Source organism: Lactuca virosa, chromosome 5, assembly GCF_052849685.1.
Source record: "Lactuca virosa cultivar CGN04683 chromosome 5, Lactuca_virosa_CGN04683_v6, whole genome shotgun sequence".
In the NCBI taxonomy this organism is placed as follows: domain Eukaryota; kingdom Viridiplantae; phylum Streptophyta; class Magnoliopsida; order Asterales; family Asteraceae; genus Lactuca; species Lactuca virosa.
Window position 1 is genome coordinate 200060900 of NC_136430.1, and position 16351 is coordinate 200077250.

At 41.3% G+C, this 16351-nt stretch overlaps 1 long non-coding RNA gene across 1 annotated transcript; it reads left to right on the plus strand.

Annotated features, from left to right (window-relative positions):
- Window positions 1-860: 860 nt before the first annotated feature.
- On the plus strand, window positions 861-1309 carry LOC145113123 (uncharacterized). The gene is made up of 3 exons (XR_013710734.1): window positions 861-969; window positions 1036-1126; window positions 1220-1309. It is a non-coding gene; the product is annotated as an uncharacterized LOC145113123 (long non-coding RNA).
- Window positions 1310-16351: the final 15042 nt, after the last annotated feature.

The window sequence follows — 16351 nt, forward strand, 5'->3', positions numbered from 1 at the left end:
TGTTTACTCTGCCATACAATATGTTACAGGAGGCCAGGTCTATCCTGACCAGGTGAATTTTTACTTGCATTTGACAATTATAGAAATCTGTTGCTGGCTGATAATCTTTCTTGTTATTTCTGATCTTGTTTGGCTTTCTCTACATTGTGAATCTTGGAATAATGTTATCCATTTATATGAAGACTGATGTGGTATGAACAATTTTTGTATGTTCTTGATTCTTTACAGTTGTTTAAATGATTTTATCTTCTTGATAGGTACCTTGGTGGGCTCTGAATTTGCTTTCTTTATCCAAAAGATTGCATTCAATCTTTGTGCTTCGTCTGTTCAACGACTGTTTTGCAATGACTCTTCTCCATCTTTGCTTGGTTCCACTCCTTTATCAGAAATGGCATCTGGGTTTGATTATTATTACCCCCTTTATTCAATACTATATTATCCTTTGTGGAAGACAATATAAAGGTAATAGTAATATAAATTATTATAATTAAACATCATCACATATTATTAATTATTATTACCCCCTTTATTCACTAATATATTATCCTTTTTTCTTTTCATTTTATACAAAATGGTGTTGTGACTATGTCGTGGACTTCATTGTTGGTGGTGGAACATTTGATGTTACCTGTGGTTGCTCATATAGCTTTTGCTGGAATGTAAGCTTCATTATTTTTACTTTTTAAATGAAAAACAAAGTAAATATTCATTACTTTTGATACATATTAACAGTGTATTGAGGAGGCTCACAGACCGGTTGACTGTGACATTGTGTAGAATCTGAAAACATGAATTGGTATTTAGTTATATTTACTTATTTACCCCTATACCTTTTGTGATCTAACTTGGTTAATTTTTTAGGATATTAGCTAATTCGAAACCAGGTCCCAAATGCAAGCGACCAATTGAAAAGAACCAAGGCTGTATGCATATTACATGTACTCCGCCTTGCAAATTTGAATTCTGCTGGTAAGTTTATTATTTATTTTCCAATGTATTTTTCATAAAAATCTTGTGAAATATGTTTTTTTGCAGGCTTTGTCTTGGTGCGTGATCTGATCATGGTGAAAGAACAGGTGGTTTTTATGCATGCAACCGTGATGAGGCAGCAAAACAAGAGGGAGTGGTGATAAATTAAGATTTATTTATATCATTTACTAAATATTTTACACATTTGAAGTTATTAAATAATAAATATTGTGTATTTTGTTGTCTGCAGTATGATGACACAGAGAAACGAAGAGAGATGGCTAAAAACTCTTTAGAAAGATACACTCATTATTATGAAAGATGGGCTACAAACCAATCCATAAGCTTACTTTATTATTGTTATAACTTATAATACCGTTTCTATTTATATAAAAAAATCTTGACTTTTATACGATGTTTTATAATTTATATGTTTTAACAGGATAATTATTGTTTTCTGTTCTACAGTCTAGACAAAAGGCCCTGGCAGATCTTCAGCTCACCTTTGGAGCTCTTTTGTTGAATAGGCGGAGTCCATATTCATCTCCTCATCTTTGACGATCCTGGTAAGAATTATCTTGGTAAAACAATAAAAGACAAAAGTACCCTTATTATACTTCCTAATCGATGTTATTCTCTTTTCTCAAACAGGCTACATCAGAAGTCCCGTTTGAATTACTCCCATTAAGAATAAAGGATTTTTTTGGAACAACAAACAAACAGAACCTCTGTTGTAAAATACGACGGATCCAAATTGACTTAAATAATATTAACTCAATGCGGAATGGGATCAAAAATTATCAAAGCGTAATAATCACAACGTAATACGAATAAAATAAATAGAATAGAGACACAAGAATTTACGTGGAAACCCAAATCGGGAAAAAACCACGGGCAGAGGAAGCCGAGAAACAATTCACTATAATTTGAAGTGTTTACAGGGATTATGAAAGAGATTACAAAATAGAGTGAGAGAGCTAAAATACACGGTGGTGTATCAGTATATATATGTAATACTTTTCTATATATACTTGGATGATTTTTTGGTTGTGTTCTTTCCTCTGGTTCATGGCTTAGGCTATTTATAGCCAAAAGCAATATAATATGAATTGTAGAAAAAATGTGCCGTCCGAATTCCAATTGTAGGCGCCTACCAAAAATTCACCCTCCAAATCAAATTCACATATATATACTACTATTCATAGTCAAGCTATGAATAGTGAAAGATAGACGTCCAATTTCATTTCAATTAACATATATATTACTATTCATAGTCAAACTATGAATAGTAAATGATAAGTTACTGAAATAACCCCTGAACTATTTGCCACTTGCTAATTTTGGAGGCAACTTTTCCACAATCTCCACCTTGACATCAAAATTAAGCAAGTCATGCTTTACGATTAGTCAAAACCTATAGCTCACCAAACTCTAAAACTTCCATAAGAACCTGCAAATTTTATATAGAGAAAAAATTGTTTCCGAAAAATAAATAATACTTCCTCCACCTACGAGCCTTCAGGCTCAACTGCGATCAGAAACACCCACCATGTCCAAATATAATTTGAACTTGGCTATAGGAAGACTTTTGGTGAACATATCAGCAGGATTATAATCTGTATGAATCTTGTCCACAACACAATCACCTTTTTCAATGATATCCCGCACAAAATGATAACGAATATCAATATGCTTTGTTCGGTCATGAAACATTTGATCTTTACTCAAGAAGATAGCACTCTGGTTGTCACAGAAAACTGTGGTCACCTTTATTCTATCATCGAGTTCTCCAAATAACCCCTTCAACCAGATATCTTCCTTAACTGCTTCTGTAATCGCCATGTACTCTGCCTCGGTAGAAGACAGGGCAACTGTAGACTGTAACTGGGCTTTCCAACTAGCAGCACAACCATTTAGAGTAAACACATACCCTGTAATTGATCTTCGTTTATCCAAATCTTTGCCATAATCTGAATCAACATATCCGAACACCCCAGTGTTCGATTTACCAAAACATAAACACATAGAAGACGTACCGCGTAAATAACGAAAAATCCACTGTACTGCTTTCCAATGTTCTTTCCCCGGGTTCGCCATGTATCTACTAACGATGCTAACAGCATAAGCCAAATCAGGGCACGTGCAGATCATAGCATACATCAAAGATCCAACAGCACTAGAGTATGGAACACGTGCCATGTAAGCCATATCAGTCTCATTAGTAGGACTCAAAGCGGATGATAGCTTGAAATGAGCTGCAAAAGGTGTGTTGACAGACTTTGCTTCGTGCATACTGAAGCGTCTTAGGACTCTCTCAATATAACTTTTCTGAGAAAGATGCAAGATCCTAGACTTCCTGTCACGAATAATTTCCATACCTAAAATCTTTTTGGCAGCTCCTAAGTCCTTCATTTCAAATTCAGCTTTCAACTGGTCTTTTAACTTCTGAATCTCCTTCATATCTTTCGCTGCAATCAACAAGTCATCCACGTACAAGAGTAAGTAGATCTTTGAAACATTGTCACCTTTCTTAAAATAAACGCATCTATCTAGGAGACTGCTTGAGGCTATAAAGAGATTTGTTCAACTTGCATACGTAGTTCTCCTTTCCAGGAACTACAAAACCTTCAGGTTGTTGCATAAAAATCTCTTCCTCAAGCTCACCATTTAGGAAAGCTGTAGTGACATCAAGTTGTTCTAACTCAAAATCGTTAGAAGCAACCAACCCCAACAACACACGAATGGAAGTATGTTTGACAACTGGGGAATAAATGTCAGTGTAATCAATACCAGGAATCTGACTGTAGCCTTTAGCTACTAACCGAGCTTTGTATCTTGGTTTATCATTTGGGTTGACAGGTTCCTTGAGCTTGTAGACCCACTTGCATTTAACTGGTCTCTTCCCTTTCGGAATAGGAACTAAATTCCAAGTACTGTTTCGCTGCAAGGATTCCATCTCATTTTGCATAGCGAGCATCCAATCATTTGAGTCTTCAGATTTGATAGCCTCGTCATAATTCGTAGGCTCCGTTGCGTACTCAATATTATCAGCAACAATAAAAGCATAGGCAACTAAATCAGATTCAGCATACCTCTTCGGAGGAATAATCTGTCTTCTCGGTCTATCTCTTGCAATGCTTGGAGTAGTAGCTTGTGGTTGTGAAGGTGTTGAATCTTCACCAATAACATGCTCATCCGACGAAGAAGAATCTTGATGCTGATTTGTATTCTGATTAGTGGTACGTGAAGTAGGAAGCTCCACCTCCATTTGAGCATTCTCTTTATTTGCTTCGGATGATACATCTGATGCATCTGTTCTTTTAGAAGAGTCAGCAACTGGTTGAATCATAGCAGACTCATCAAAAGTAACATCTCTTGAGATGATAATTTTCTTCAAATCAAAGCTCCATAACTTGTAACCCTTTACACCTTGATTGTACCCAAGAAAAACGCATTTGATTGCTCTTGGTTCTAGCTTCCCATTGTCAACCCGTGCATATGCTGGACATCCGAATGGTTTTAAATCTGAATAATTTGCAGGTTTACCGGACCATAATTCAAACGGAGTTTTCTTCTCGATTGCTCGTGACAGTGATCGGTTGATAACATAGCAAGCAGTCGAAGCAGCCTCCGCCCAAAAAGACTTTGGCAATTTGGAATTAGAAAGCATACACCGGACCTTCTCCATAATGGTGCGATTCATTCTTTCAGCTACACCATTTTGTTGAGGTGAATGGACTACTGTGCGATGTCGAGTAATGCCTTCCTTTTAACAATAGACATTAAACTCTTCTGAGCAAAACTCAAGTCCATTATCCGTAGGAAGATACTTTACCACCAGACCTGATTGCTTTTCAACCTGAACTTTCCAATTTCTGAAGGTAAAGAAAACGTCTCCTTTATTTTTTAAGAAGAAAGACCACACCTTCCTGGAGAAATCATCAATAATAGTGAGCATGTAAATAGCTCCACCTTTTGAAGCAACTTGAGCCGGTCCCCACAAATCCGAGTGAACATAATCAAGTGGTCCTTTCGTTGTATGGATACCACTTGCAAACCTCACTCGTTTTGCCTTGCCATATACACAATCTTCATAGAAATCCAAATCAACAATCTTTTGTTGACCAAGTAAACCTCTTCGACTCAATTCTGACATTCCTTGAAAACTCATATGGCCGAGTCGAAGGTGCCAAAGACGGGACTGATCTGGATCAGAAAAAAACTTTGACACAACAGCAGCATCACTCGAAATTGTTTGCCCGTCAAGAAAGTAAAGATCTGAGGTTTTTCGTTCGGCTCTCAGTTTGTCGGAACCGTCTTTGAATACCCTGAGAACTCCACCTTTACCAGCAAACTCGTATCCCTTTTTGTCAAAGGAACTGAGAGATAACAAGTTTCTTCTGAGGTCAGGAACATATCTAACATCCCCCATGGTTCGAATAACTCCGTCAAACATACGGATCCTGACTGAACCATGTCCAAGAACTGGACATGTAGTATTGTTACCCATCAACACATAGCCCTGGTTAACCTTTTCAAATGTGTAAAACCAACTTTTGTTGTGACACATATGAAAAGTACAACCAGAGTCGAGTATCCAATCACCAGCGGAATCCAGTTTATCTGAATAAACTGTCAAAAAGTTCTCCAATACCTTCGACCTCAGCTAGATCGGCTTCACCCGAAGTGCTAGCTTGTTTACCATTTGCTGCTGTCTTCTCTTTTTCTTTGTTCTTCAACTTGAAGCATTCTTCAAGCACATGTCCCTTCTTGTGACAATAGTTGCAAAACTTTCGTTTGCCTTTTGACTTGGATCTGGTTCTGTTGGAAGATTGAGAAGTTCTACTTCTCTCTGTTGTTCTTCCTCTGGCATTCAAACCTTCGGCTTTAGCATCACTTGAACCACCACCAGTAATATGCTTCATCTTCTCTTTTGAATCCAAAGCTGTATAGACTTCATCTAAAACTAGAGTGTCACGACTATAGATAATAGTATCACGAAAATGGCTATAGGATTCTGGCAACGACGATAGTAAGAATAGAGCCAAGTCTTCATCTTCATACTGAACATCCATATTCTCTAAGTTATTTACTAACTCTTTAAATGTGGATATATGTTCAATTAAAGAGCCTCCTTCAATCATCTTGAGATTGAACAACTGTTGCTTCAAATGCAACTTGTTTGGTAAGCTCTTGGCCATCAACAGTTGTTCCAACTTTAGCCATAAAGAAGCCGCTGACATTTCTTTTAGAACATCTTGCAAAACATCGTTTGACAAGTGCAAACGAATCTGGGATAAAGCCTTCAGATCTTTCATCTCCTTTTCTTCTTCGGTCCATGTATCGGGCATCTTATTGAAGCCCAATAGCGCCTTGTGTAAATCCATCTGAATGAGAATGTCTCTCATCTTTACTTGCCACAACGGAAATCGGGTGTTACGATCCAGTAGTGGAATATCGTATTTTACCGAAGACATGATTAATTACTTGATAAAATGATCCCAACGAACTAATATCACAACCCGGATGCTCTGATACCAATTGTTGTAAAATACGACGGATCTAAATTGACTTAAATAATATTAGCTCAATGCGGAATGGGATCAAAAATTATCAAAGCGTAATAATCACAACGTAATACGAATAAAATAAATAGAATAGAGACACAGGAATTTACGTGGAAACCCAAATCGGGAAAAAACCACGGGCGGAGGAAGCCGAGAAACAATTCACTATAATTTGAAGTGTTTACAGGGATTATGAAAGAGATTACAAAATTGAGTGGGAGAGCTAAAATACACGGTGGTGTATCAGTATATATATGTAATACTTTTCTATATATACTTGGATGATTTTTTGGTTGTGTTCTTTCCTCTGGTTCATGGCTTAGGCTATTTATAGCCAAAAGCAATATAATATGAATTGTAGAAAAAATGTGCCGTCCGAATTCCAATTGTAGGCGCCTACCAAAAATTCACCGTCCAAATCAAATTCACATATATATACTACTATTCATAGTCAAGCTATGAATAGTGAAAGACAGACGTCCAATTTCATTTCAATTAACATATATATTACTATTCATAGTCAAACTATGAATAGTAAATGATAAGTTACTGAAATAACCCCTGAACTATTTGCCACTTGCTAATTTTGGAGGCAACTTTTCCACAACCTCAATCCTTCAAGTCATGTTGGGAGTACAATCCTTCAGCTCATCCACCCAATGATGACGTGGACGCCAACACACCCGTAGAAGAATAAACATTCCAAAACCAAACCCCCTCTTCACATACAGGTCCTAAACTTCATATGGCTCAAATTTTTCCTCATATGGCGTTACTTCCGATTTTGGGCACTGGTAAGTAAATGTAAATCCCCATAGTTTGGTCAAACTGCAGGAACTCATGTCACTGCTTTCTCAGGGCATACATTCTTGAAGATTCGTATAATCAATAAACATATCTTCATTGTTTTTCTTTTGCAGCTGTTGTGAGGAAGGAAATCTCTGATGAGACTGATCGTGAGACAGGACGAAGCAAACAGATTTCATCAGTTCCTATATATCTCAGTATCTATTCTCCTAATGGTGAGATATTTGAATTTTTACTTAAAGATAGTATTATTAACTTTAAGTTCTTTACTTATTAACAGTTAACTCACTTGATAATGTATGATGTTGACAGTTGTGAACTTAACCCTGGTCGATCTTCCTGGTTTGACAAAAGTAGTTGTTGGTGAGTTTAGCATCTTAAATTATTATTCTTATTTTTTTTCAATATTAGATAACTTGTTGTGTCCATTAACTTTTCCCTCATCTCAAACTTTTGTGATTCTTGATTCTTGTAGAGGGTCAGTCAGATTTACAAGAAAACACAAAGTCTTTCCTTTCTGCTGCTTTGATAGAACTATAGAAGTCTCACCTCCAAGAATGCCATCATAAGTTACTCCAGGAGTTACTGGATAGAATGAGCCATCCCGCTGCCCATGTGAGTTTTTTTACCATTTTACCCTTGAATACATAATGGGCGTTTAATTGTTTAAGTTCAACATGTTAAGGGGAAAAAGGAGCAAGGGCATGCTTAGTTTTCAGTTTTAACCTTGTTTTTTTTTAATAAATTACAGGTGGTTCCATTGTTAATGAAAGCTATTGGATGGCAAGGAGGAAGTATACTAGCCCTTGAGACACTAAAACGTGTGGTGGCTTAGGTCAGTAATCATGGTATGTATCTAAAATCCAATCGTCGCCATCGATCCAAGTCGACCTCGATCTAGATCAAGGTCACTGAGGGTTGTTAGTTTTATAGGAATGTATAACCCATGTTAGTAATGTATTATTTTTGTTTAACATTTGAATGATTATTTGAATGACATTATAATTTGTGCAATTTATTTTATTTTTTGTGTATGAAATTTTATTTTATATTATGAGACACTAAATGTGATGTAATTTGAAAATTAGTAAATTTACAAAAAATATATATGATTTTTAATCATTTAAACTTTATGACACGCAAAAATGTGTGTCGTATTTCTTTATGACATGAGCTTTAATGATACGCAATGCAAGTCGTAAATGTGTGTCGTTTTACGACACGCGAATGCGTGTCATCTTCTTTATGACACGGCCTTCCTTGACATGTATTGCGCGTCGTAAGGTTACGACGCGCAAAAGTGTGTCGTCTCTCGTTATGACAGGACCTTCCTTGACACGCATTTGCGCGTCGTCTGAGCATTTTACGACACGCATTGCGCGTCGTAAAAGGCTGTTTTTCTAGAAGTGCAAGATGTATCCAGCAGTTGTTCAATAGAGAAAGCATTGGGCCTAAATCCAGGGAGTCCAATAGGCGACTCGGGTGTCACAGTCACCTCGTCCACAGATTGGTCAGGAGCATCATCACTCACAATGGAATCGGGTGGGATACCACTTGCCAAATAAGTCGTCACTTCAAAAGTGCATTTACTCCCGTCTACAATAATAAATGAGCATAGAGAAAATATGAAAAGGTAGTATTTATATCAGGAGATTACCCACAACCAGGGAATGCAAAAACAAAGGAACTGATGCTAAATCCAGTAAAAAGGTTCGACAAACCTGCATGACACACAAATAACATTAGATGTTAACCACAAGCTTTCCAGAATGGGCTATTGTGACACAGGGCAACTACAACTTCCGGCAGAAACGCCCTCTTTACACAAAAATGCGAAAACAAAGGAACAAAACCAAGAAGATTGGATGACAACGACATTGAATTATCCCCAAGTGAAACATAACGTGGGATAAATGGCAAACACAAGCTATGTGTGTCAACCCAACAGAACCTACTTTTCCAATTCCCATTCAAACGAACCAAATCTAGACACAAAGGAAAGTGACGACTGCTGAGAAAAATCAGTCACCATACCTCTTGAAATGATAAAAATAACAAAACAAGGAGACATCAAGTGGTATTCCACGATCAACGCAAAACACTTCGAAAATAACGATATTGGATACTGCATTCGGACGTAGGTGAACAACATGAACTTGGTATAAACAACAAACCTTGAAGAAGAAGCGAGACGGTGGTAACCACAATCCACACACAAGATGTCGAAGATAAAATCTAGTCTTACCAGGAGGAGCGTCATAAAATAAAAGAAGACGACGATGGAACCTGGAACCCAAGCACGGGGGAAATATGATATTCATGACTATACCGATCGAACATGTAACAACCCACTTCGGACGAAACTGCTGACATGTCGTAACCCATCCCAATCACAGTAAAGGCAAAGTAAAAAAGAAAGCTAGTAAGGAAGTTTCTACAAGAATAATCAAGATTACTCGGTTAAAGCATTTAATACGGTCAATCTAATCAAAACCAGCGAGATAACGTACGACAGTACAAGTATTTAATGCACGACATGCGAAGGATCTTGCAGTGCCCGATATGGATTTCAAACTCTGAACTGAAAAAAATATTTTGGCAATATTCTTTCACCCTTCAGATTGGGAGGCTTAATGGGGTACCAAGCCGGTAGCCCGAGGAAACCCGCTACCGGCCCGACACCTACCAGGTCGGCTTTACAGGCATTACCACCTTTTTCGTGCAAATATGTATTCAAACATGTCGTACGCAAGTATCAGAATCACATCCCGGAATATATGCCAAATAGTACAAAGCAAATAAAATAAGTAAGGAAAGGACACAAAGAAAGACCGCTCGTAAAATGGGTAAAGATTGGAGGATCGGTCTAAGTAGTGGGCTTTACTCACCGCAAACAACCTATAAATATTCCTACGGGACATGCTAACCATGTAAGGAAAATGTAACGACCCAATATTTCAAAAGAAAATTTTCATTTTTAATTATCCAAAACCCATTTCCATCATCCACAAAATCCAATTACAATTTTTTTTAAAACCCATATCAAAAACAACTTTATTTCAAAATATCAGAGTGTCCCATAAAATGCTCGAGTGGGAGTGCACGCCGCGCCATCAAGCCTTGCCCTTGACCTTGGGCTCTGATGTACCTGAAACAAATCCACAAAATGTAAGCTAATGCCTAGTTAGTCCCCCAGAGCATACCCCACACACAATCCACATAACACATATCATAGTAGCTATAAAGCTACACATATCACATAAGCCATGTATACAACATATAAGGAAGCCATGGAAACCCTACAGGGTCTTACACCTAATGCCACGGGAACCCCCATGTGGTCTTATCTTCCATGGGAACCCCTACATGGTCTTCCTGCCTTGGGAACCCCCACAAGGTCTTCCTGCCTTGGGAACCCCCACAAGGTCTTCACTACCAAACAAGACATAATGCAAACTATACAAGTAGATATACTAGGATGCCATGGAAACCCTCCAAGGTCCTATACCAAATGGCACGGGAACCCCCACGTGGTCTTCCATGCAAATGTCATACTATCATAACGCATAATCAATCAACAATCCACATAACATAAAATGGGTCGGCCTTGGTGCCTTAAACCCATTGGTGTGGTGAGAAGACTCACCTTTGTCTGCTGAATCCGAAAGTTGCTCTTCTAACAGTCCATAACCACCCATTCTGAACAATAATAACATTACTCAAGGTTAGGACTGAACACAATCCAATTGAAGAGTCCAAACCACAAGTCCTTTCATAATGGCCCAAAAGTCTTCCTTTGCTAGTAGGGCCAAAGTCCATGTCTAATTATCATTAATGGACCTCATGGCCCAATAAAGCCCAACCATAGAAACCATGGCCCAAAACAGATAAGTTGGCCAACCAATCCAAACATGACCAAGCCCAATGACTACTCAAGGCCCAAAAGCTTACAAGCCCAAAACAAGTCCAAGTCCATCTGTTGTGTGTACGCCTTGCGTACCACCCTGGTACGCGCATCATACTGGGTCCCTGGGCCGTACGCGTTGTGTACGCTAAGGTGTGCCCATCATACTAACAGATTAAGCACTTTCTTCCATTAAATGCTCAATACTCAATGTTCTAACGTCCAATAATCAGATCTGAGCTCATTAAAACGTCCTGCGGCATAAAGTTGGCAACTTTATGCCTTTGCATGTCCTATATGTTCCCAACAACCCATTAAGACCTTTCCAAGGGTCTTAATCCATGCATGAGGTCAAAACACCCATCAAGACTTCATTTTTATGCTATGAATGGACCAAAGGACTTCAGATCTAACCATTTCAACCTCTGGAGTTGCTCAACTCTCAAGAAGAGGTCCAAAACCAAATAAATGGATAAAATAGAAAACCATAGCTAGATCTAATGAATAATATGGCAAGATCAAAGCTTTATACCTCCAGAAGCTCCTCAAGGTGAACTAGATGCAGATTCTTGAAGCCCAAATCCACTCCAAGCTTGCTTAGCAATTCCTCCTTTCTTGAATGGACACTAAAATGGCCACAAAATGTACTCCGTAAGCTCAAAACACACTCTCAAATGATTATTGGGTTTTTAGGGACGTTTGACGGTGAAGGAGGTTGGTTAGGGTGGAGCTCAAATGAGATAAAGATGCTTATATAGGTCTAAAGTCCGGAAATTAGGGTTTACATATTCGTCACGTACGTCCCGCGTACTCTTGGTACGCCCAGTGTACGTGTTGGCCCTCCGCGATCATTTATGCAAGGTACGCTAAGCGTACTCATGAAGTACGCCCAGAGTACTTAAGGGACTTAATATGTAATAATAAAAACTTCAAGGGCTACTATGGCAATACTAAATTGGAGTGTTACAACTCTGCCTCACTTGAACTAGACTTCGTCCTCGATGTCCGTAGAGGCAAATAGATCGGGGTAATGCTCTCGCATCTCATCCTCCGGCTCCCATGTCCATTCGGAGCCCCTTCGGTGCTACCATTGCACCTTTACAAGCTTCACTTCCTTGGTCCGAAGAACCTTGGACTTCCTGTCCAAAATCGTAACGGGCCTCTCAATTTAGTTCATGCTCTCTTCCACCTGAATGTCGTCCAGAGAAAAGACCTTGGCCTCGTCTGTGACATACTTCCGGAGCTGTGACACATGGAAAGTGTTGTGAATCTGGCTAAGCTCATCCGGCAGCTCCAAGCGATATTCTACCTTGCCCACTCTGGTCGTAATCCTGAAAGGGCCTATATATCGTGGCCCTAACTTGCCCCTCTTTCGAAACCTGATGACCCCCTTCCAGGGTGACACTTTCAATAGCACAAAATCCCCCACCTAGAACTCAATATCCGATCGCCGCCGGTTGGTATAACATTTCTGACGGCTCTGTGAGACTCGCAGCCGGTCTCACACCTTCTGAATCAGCCCGGTAGTCTTGAGCACCGCCTCAGTGCTCCCCATGACTTGGTGTCCAACCTCGTCCTAGCAAACCGGAGTCGTACATCTCCTTCCATACAACATCTTAAATGGAGGTCGGTCGATACTGTCATGGTAACTGTTATTGTACAAAAACACTACCAGTGGAAGGTACGTATCCTAGCTCCCTCCAAAATCCAAAACGCATGCTCGCAGCATATCCTCCAGTGTCTGGATCGGCCTCTCGCTGTGGCCATCTGTCTGAGGGTGGTACGCTGTACTAAAATGCAGTTGAGTGCCCAGTTCCTCGTGGCACTTCTTCCAGAACCTGGATGTAAACCGAACATCCCTGTCAGAGACTACCGATATTGGCACCCCGTGACTAGCCACCACCTCTCGCACATAAATATTCACCAAATTCTCGGTGGATATACTCTCAGAGATCGGAACAAAATGGGCACTCTTCGTCAGTCTGTGTACGATCACTCATATGGCACCCACACCCCTTGCCATCCTCGGTAACATCCTAATGAAGTCCATAGTGATCTCTTCCCACTTCCACATGGGAATGGGTAGCGGCTGAACCTTGCCATGAGGCCGCTGATACTCGGCCTTGACCTTCCTGCAGGTCAAACACCTCTCCACAAACTAGGCGATCTCCCACTTCATGCAGGGCCACCGGTAACTCAGTCTCAAATCTCTATACATTTTTGTAGCCCCTGGATGTATAAAGAACTTGAACTTGTGCGCCTCCTCCAATATCTTCTGCCTCACCCCTCCAGTCACCGGTACCCATACCCGGCCACACTGTGTAAAAAGGCCACGACTATCCTTAACAAACAAAGGATACTGTCCCCGAATCCGCTATATCTTCCAATTCTCCTTCTTCACCCCCTCGACCTGAACCTCCTTGATCATATCCAACAATGGAGAGATCACGGTCATCCTCAAACAAACGTTCCCAATCGGGGAACCTGCCACCTTGCGGCTCAAAGCATCGGCCACCACGTTGGCCTTCCCGGGATGGTATAAGATGTCACAATCATAGTCCTTCAGCATATCCAACCACCTCCTCTGCCGCATGTTGAGGTTTTGCTGATCCATCAAATACTTCAAACTGGCGTGATCCGTGTAGATGGTGCACCTCACTCCATACAAGTAATGCCTCCAAATATTAAGGGCAAACACCACTGCCCCCAATTCCAGGTCGTAAGTGGGGTAATTCGCCTCATGAGGCTTCAACTGCCTCGAGGTGTAAGCTATCACATGCCCCCTCTGCATCAGTACTGCACCTAACCCTAAAATCGATGCATCACAGTACACCACCAAATCATCTAACCCCTCAGGTAGTACTAGAATCGGAGGCTCGCATAACCTCCGTCTTAGGGTCTCAAAAGCCAACTGTTGATCCGTACCCCATCGAAATGTCATATTCTTCTTGGTCAAGCGGGTCAAGGGCACACCAATCTTGGAGAAATCTTCGATGAATCTCCGATAATAGCCCGCTAGACCCAAGAAGCTACGGATCTCGGAAGTATTCTTCGGTACTTCCCACTGCATCACTGCCTCAACCTTAGCTAGATTAACCGAAATACCCTCCTGGTTGATGATTTGCCCCAAAAAATGTACCTCCCGCAGCCAAAAAACACACTTAGAGAACTTAGCATACAACCTCTCCGCCCTCAGGGTCTCCAATACCTCCCTCAGATGATGCTCGTACTGCTCCTTGGTCTTAGAGTAGACCAGGATATCATCAATAAAAACGATCACCAAGCAATCCAGCATCGGTCTACACACCTTGTTCATGAGATCCATGAACTTTGCTGGGGCATTGGTGAGCCTAAATGGCATCACCACAAACTCATATTGCCCATACAGAGTCCTAAAAGCTGTCTTCGGTATGTCCTCATCTGATGGTATCCCGACCGAAGATCAATATTGGAAAACCAAGACACACCCTGCAGCTAATCAAACAAATCATCGATCCTCAATAACGGATAACGGTTCTTCACTGTCAGTTTTTTCATCTCTCGATAATCAATCCACATCCTGTGCGATACATCCTTCTTTTTCACAAACAGGATCGTAGCTCCCTACGGGTAACTGCTCGGACGGATAAACCCTCGGTCTAGCAGCTCCTGAAGCTGCGTAGATAGCTCCTGCATCTCGGGTGGTGCTAGTCGGTATGGTGCCTTCGCTATCGGAGCGGCACCCGGCACCGAATCAATGCGAAACTCAACCTGCCTCTCTGGAGGCACTCCTGGTAACTCTTTGGGAAAAACATCCCGAAATTCCTGTACAACCGGAACACTTCCCACATCTGTCGTAGTATCAACCCTCGTATTCGAGATATAAGCCAGAAATCCCGTACATCCCTGATGCAGAAATCTCCTTACCCTCGCAGCCAAACAGAGGGTCGGCCCCTGCGAGGACCTCTCCCCATGTATAACCAGTTCTCCCCCACTTGGGGTTCGAACCCTCACTAACTGGCGCTCGTAATCGATCATGGCCCCATTGGCCCCCAACTAATCCATCCTGACAATCACTTTCAGCCCTCGCAACGGAAACTGAACCAAGTCAACACGAAACCTCTCTCCAAGCACACTCAGGACACAGTCCTGATACACCCTCGCAACACTCACAGTGCGGTCGTCAGCAATCTCTACATCAAGTGGGGAATCCAAAGTTCCCGGCGCATCCCGAAACTTCTTGCTAAGCGTAATTGACACGAATGATCGGGTAGCTCCCGAATCGAACAAAACATGAGCCGACATACCATTGACCAAAAAGGTCCCTATACATAAGCACAATGCACATGTAAGCAATACAAATAAATAGAGAGCAGAGAAGAACAAACACTTACCAGCCACAACGTCTGGCGCTGCCCGAGCCTCCTCGGTAGTCAGCTGAAATGTGCGGCTCTTCACCGCTAGAGCATCCGCCTTAGCAGGGCGGCCATCAATAATCCTCATCGTGGCGGGCGCAGGCGTCGCCACTGCTCCTCCCCCACCCTGCACCTCGGACAATCGGCCTTTTATGGCCAGTCTGGTTGCAGTGGAAACATATCAAACCCTTCTTGGGGCAGTCCCTGCACACGTGGCTCGGCTGACCACATGTATAACACACCGGGTTAGTCCCCCGGAAAGCTCCCCCATGAGATCTCCCACATTTGGCACACTGGCCACGACCCTTCTGGCCCCTAGTGGATGCATCCGAGGTCTTAGGCTTTTTATCCTGACCTACTGCTGCATGTGTGTGCTCAGGCTTCTGCTTGGTGCGGAAATCCAACTCCATCTCCCGTTCACGGGCCTTCTCCACCATCTTATTCAGGGTTTTTCACCCTGTAAATCTCACAAACTCCCGGATATCATCCCTCAGCATGGAATGATACCTCGTCCTCCGCATGTCCTCATCGGTAGCATACTATGGGATCAACAATGCTCGTTTCCGAAACATGGCGGTGATCTCCTCCATAGTCTCGGTGGTCTGGTGGAGCTCTTGGAACTCCCTCACCATCCATTGCACCCCAATAGCCGGTGCAAACTCCAAGTCAAATCGCCAAAAAAACTCGGCCCATGTCATCTCATCCAGATC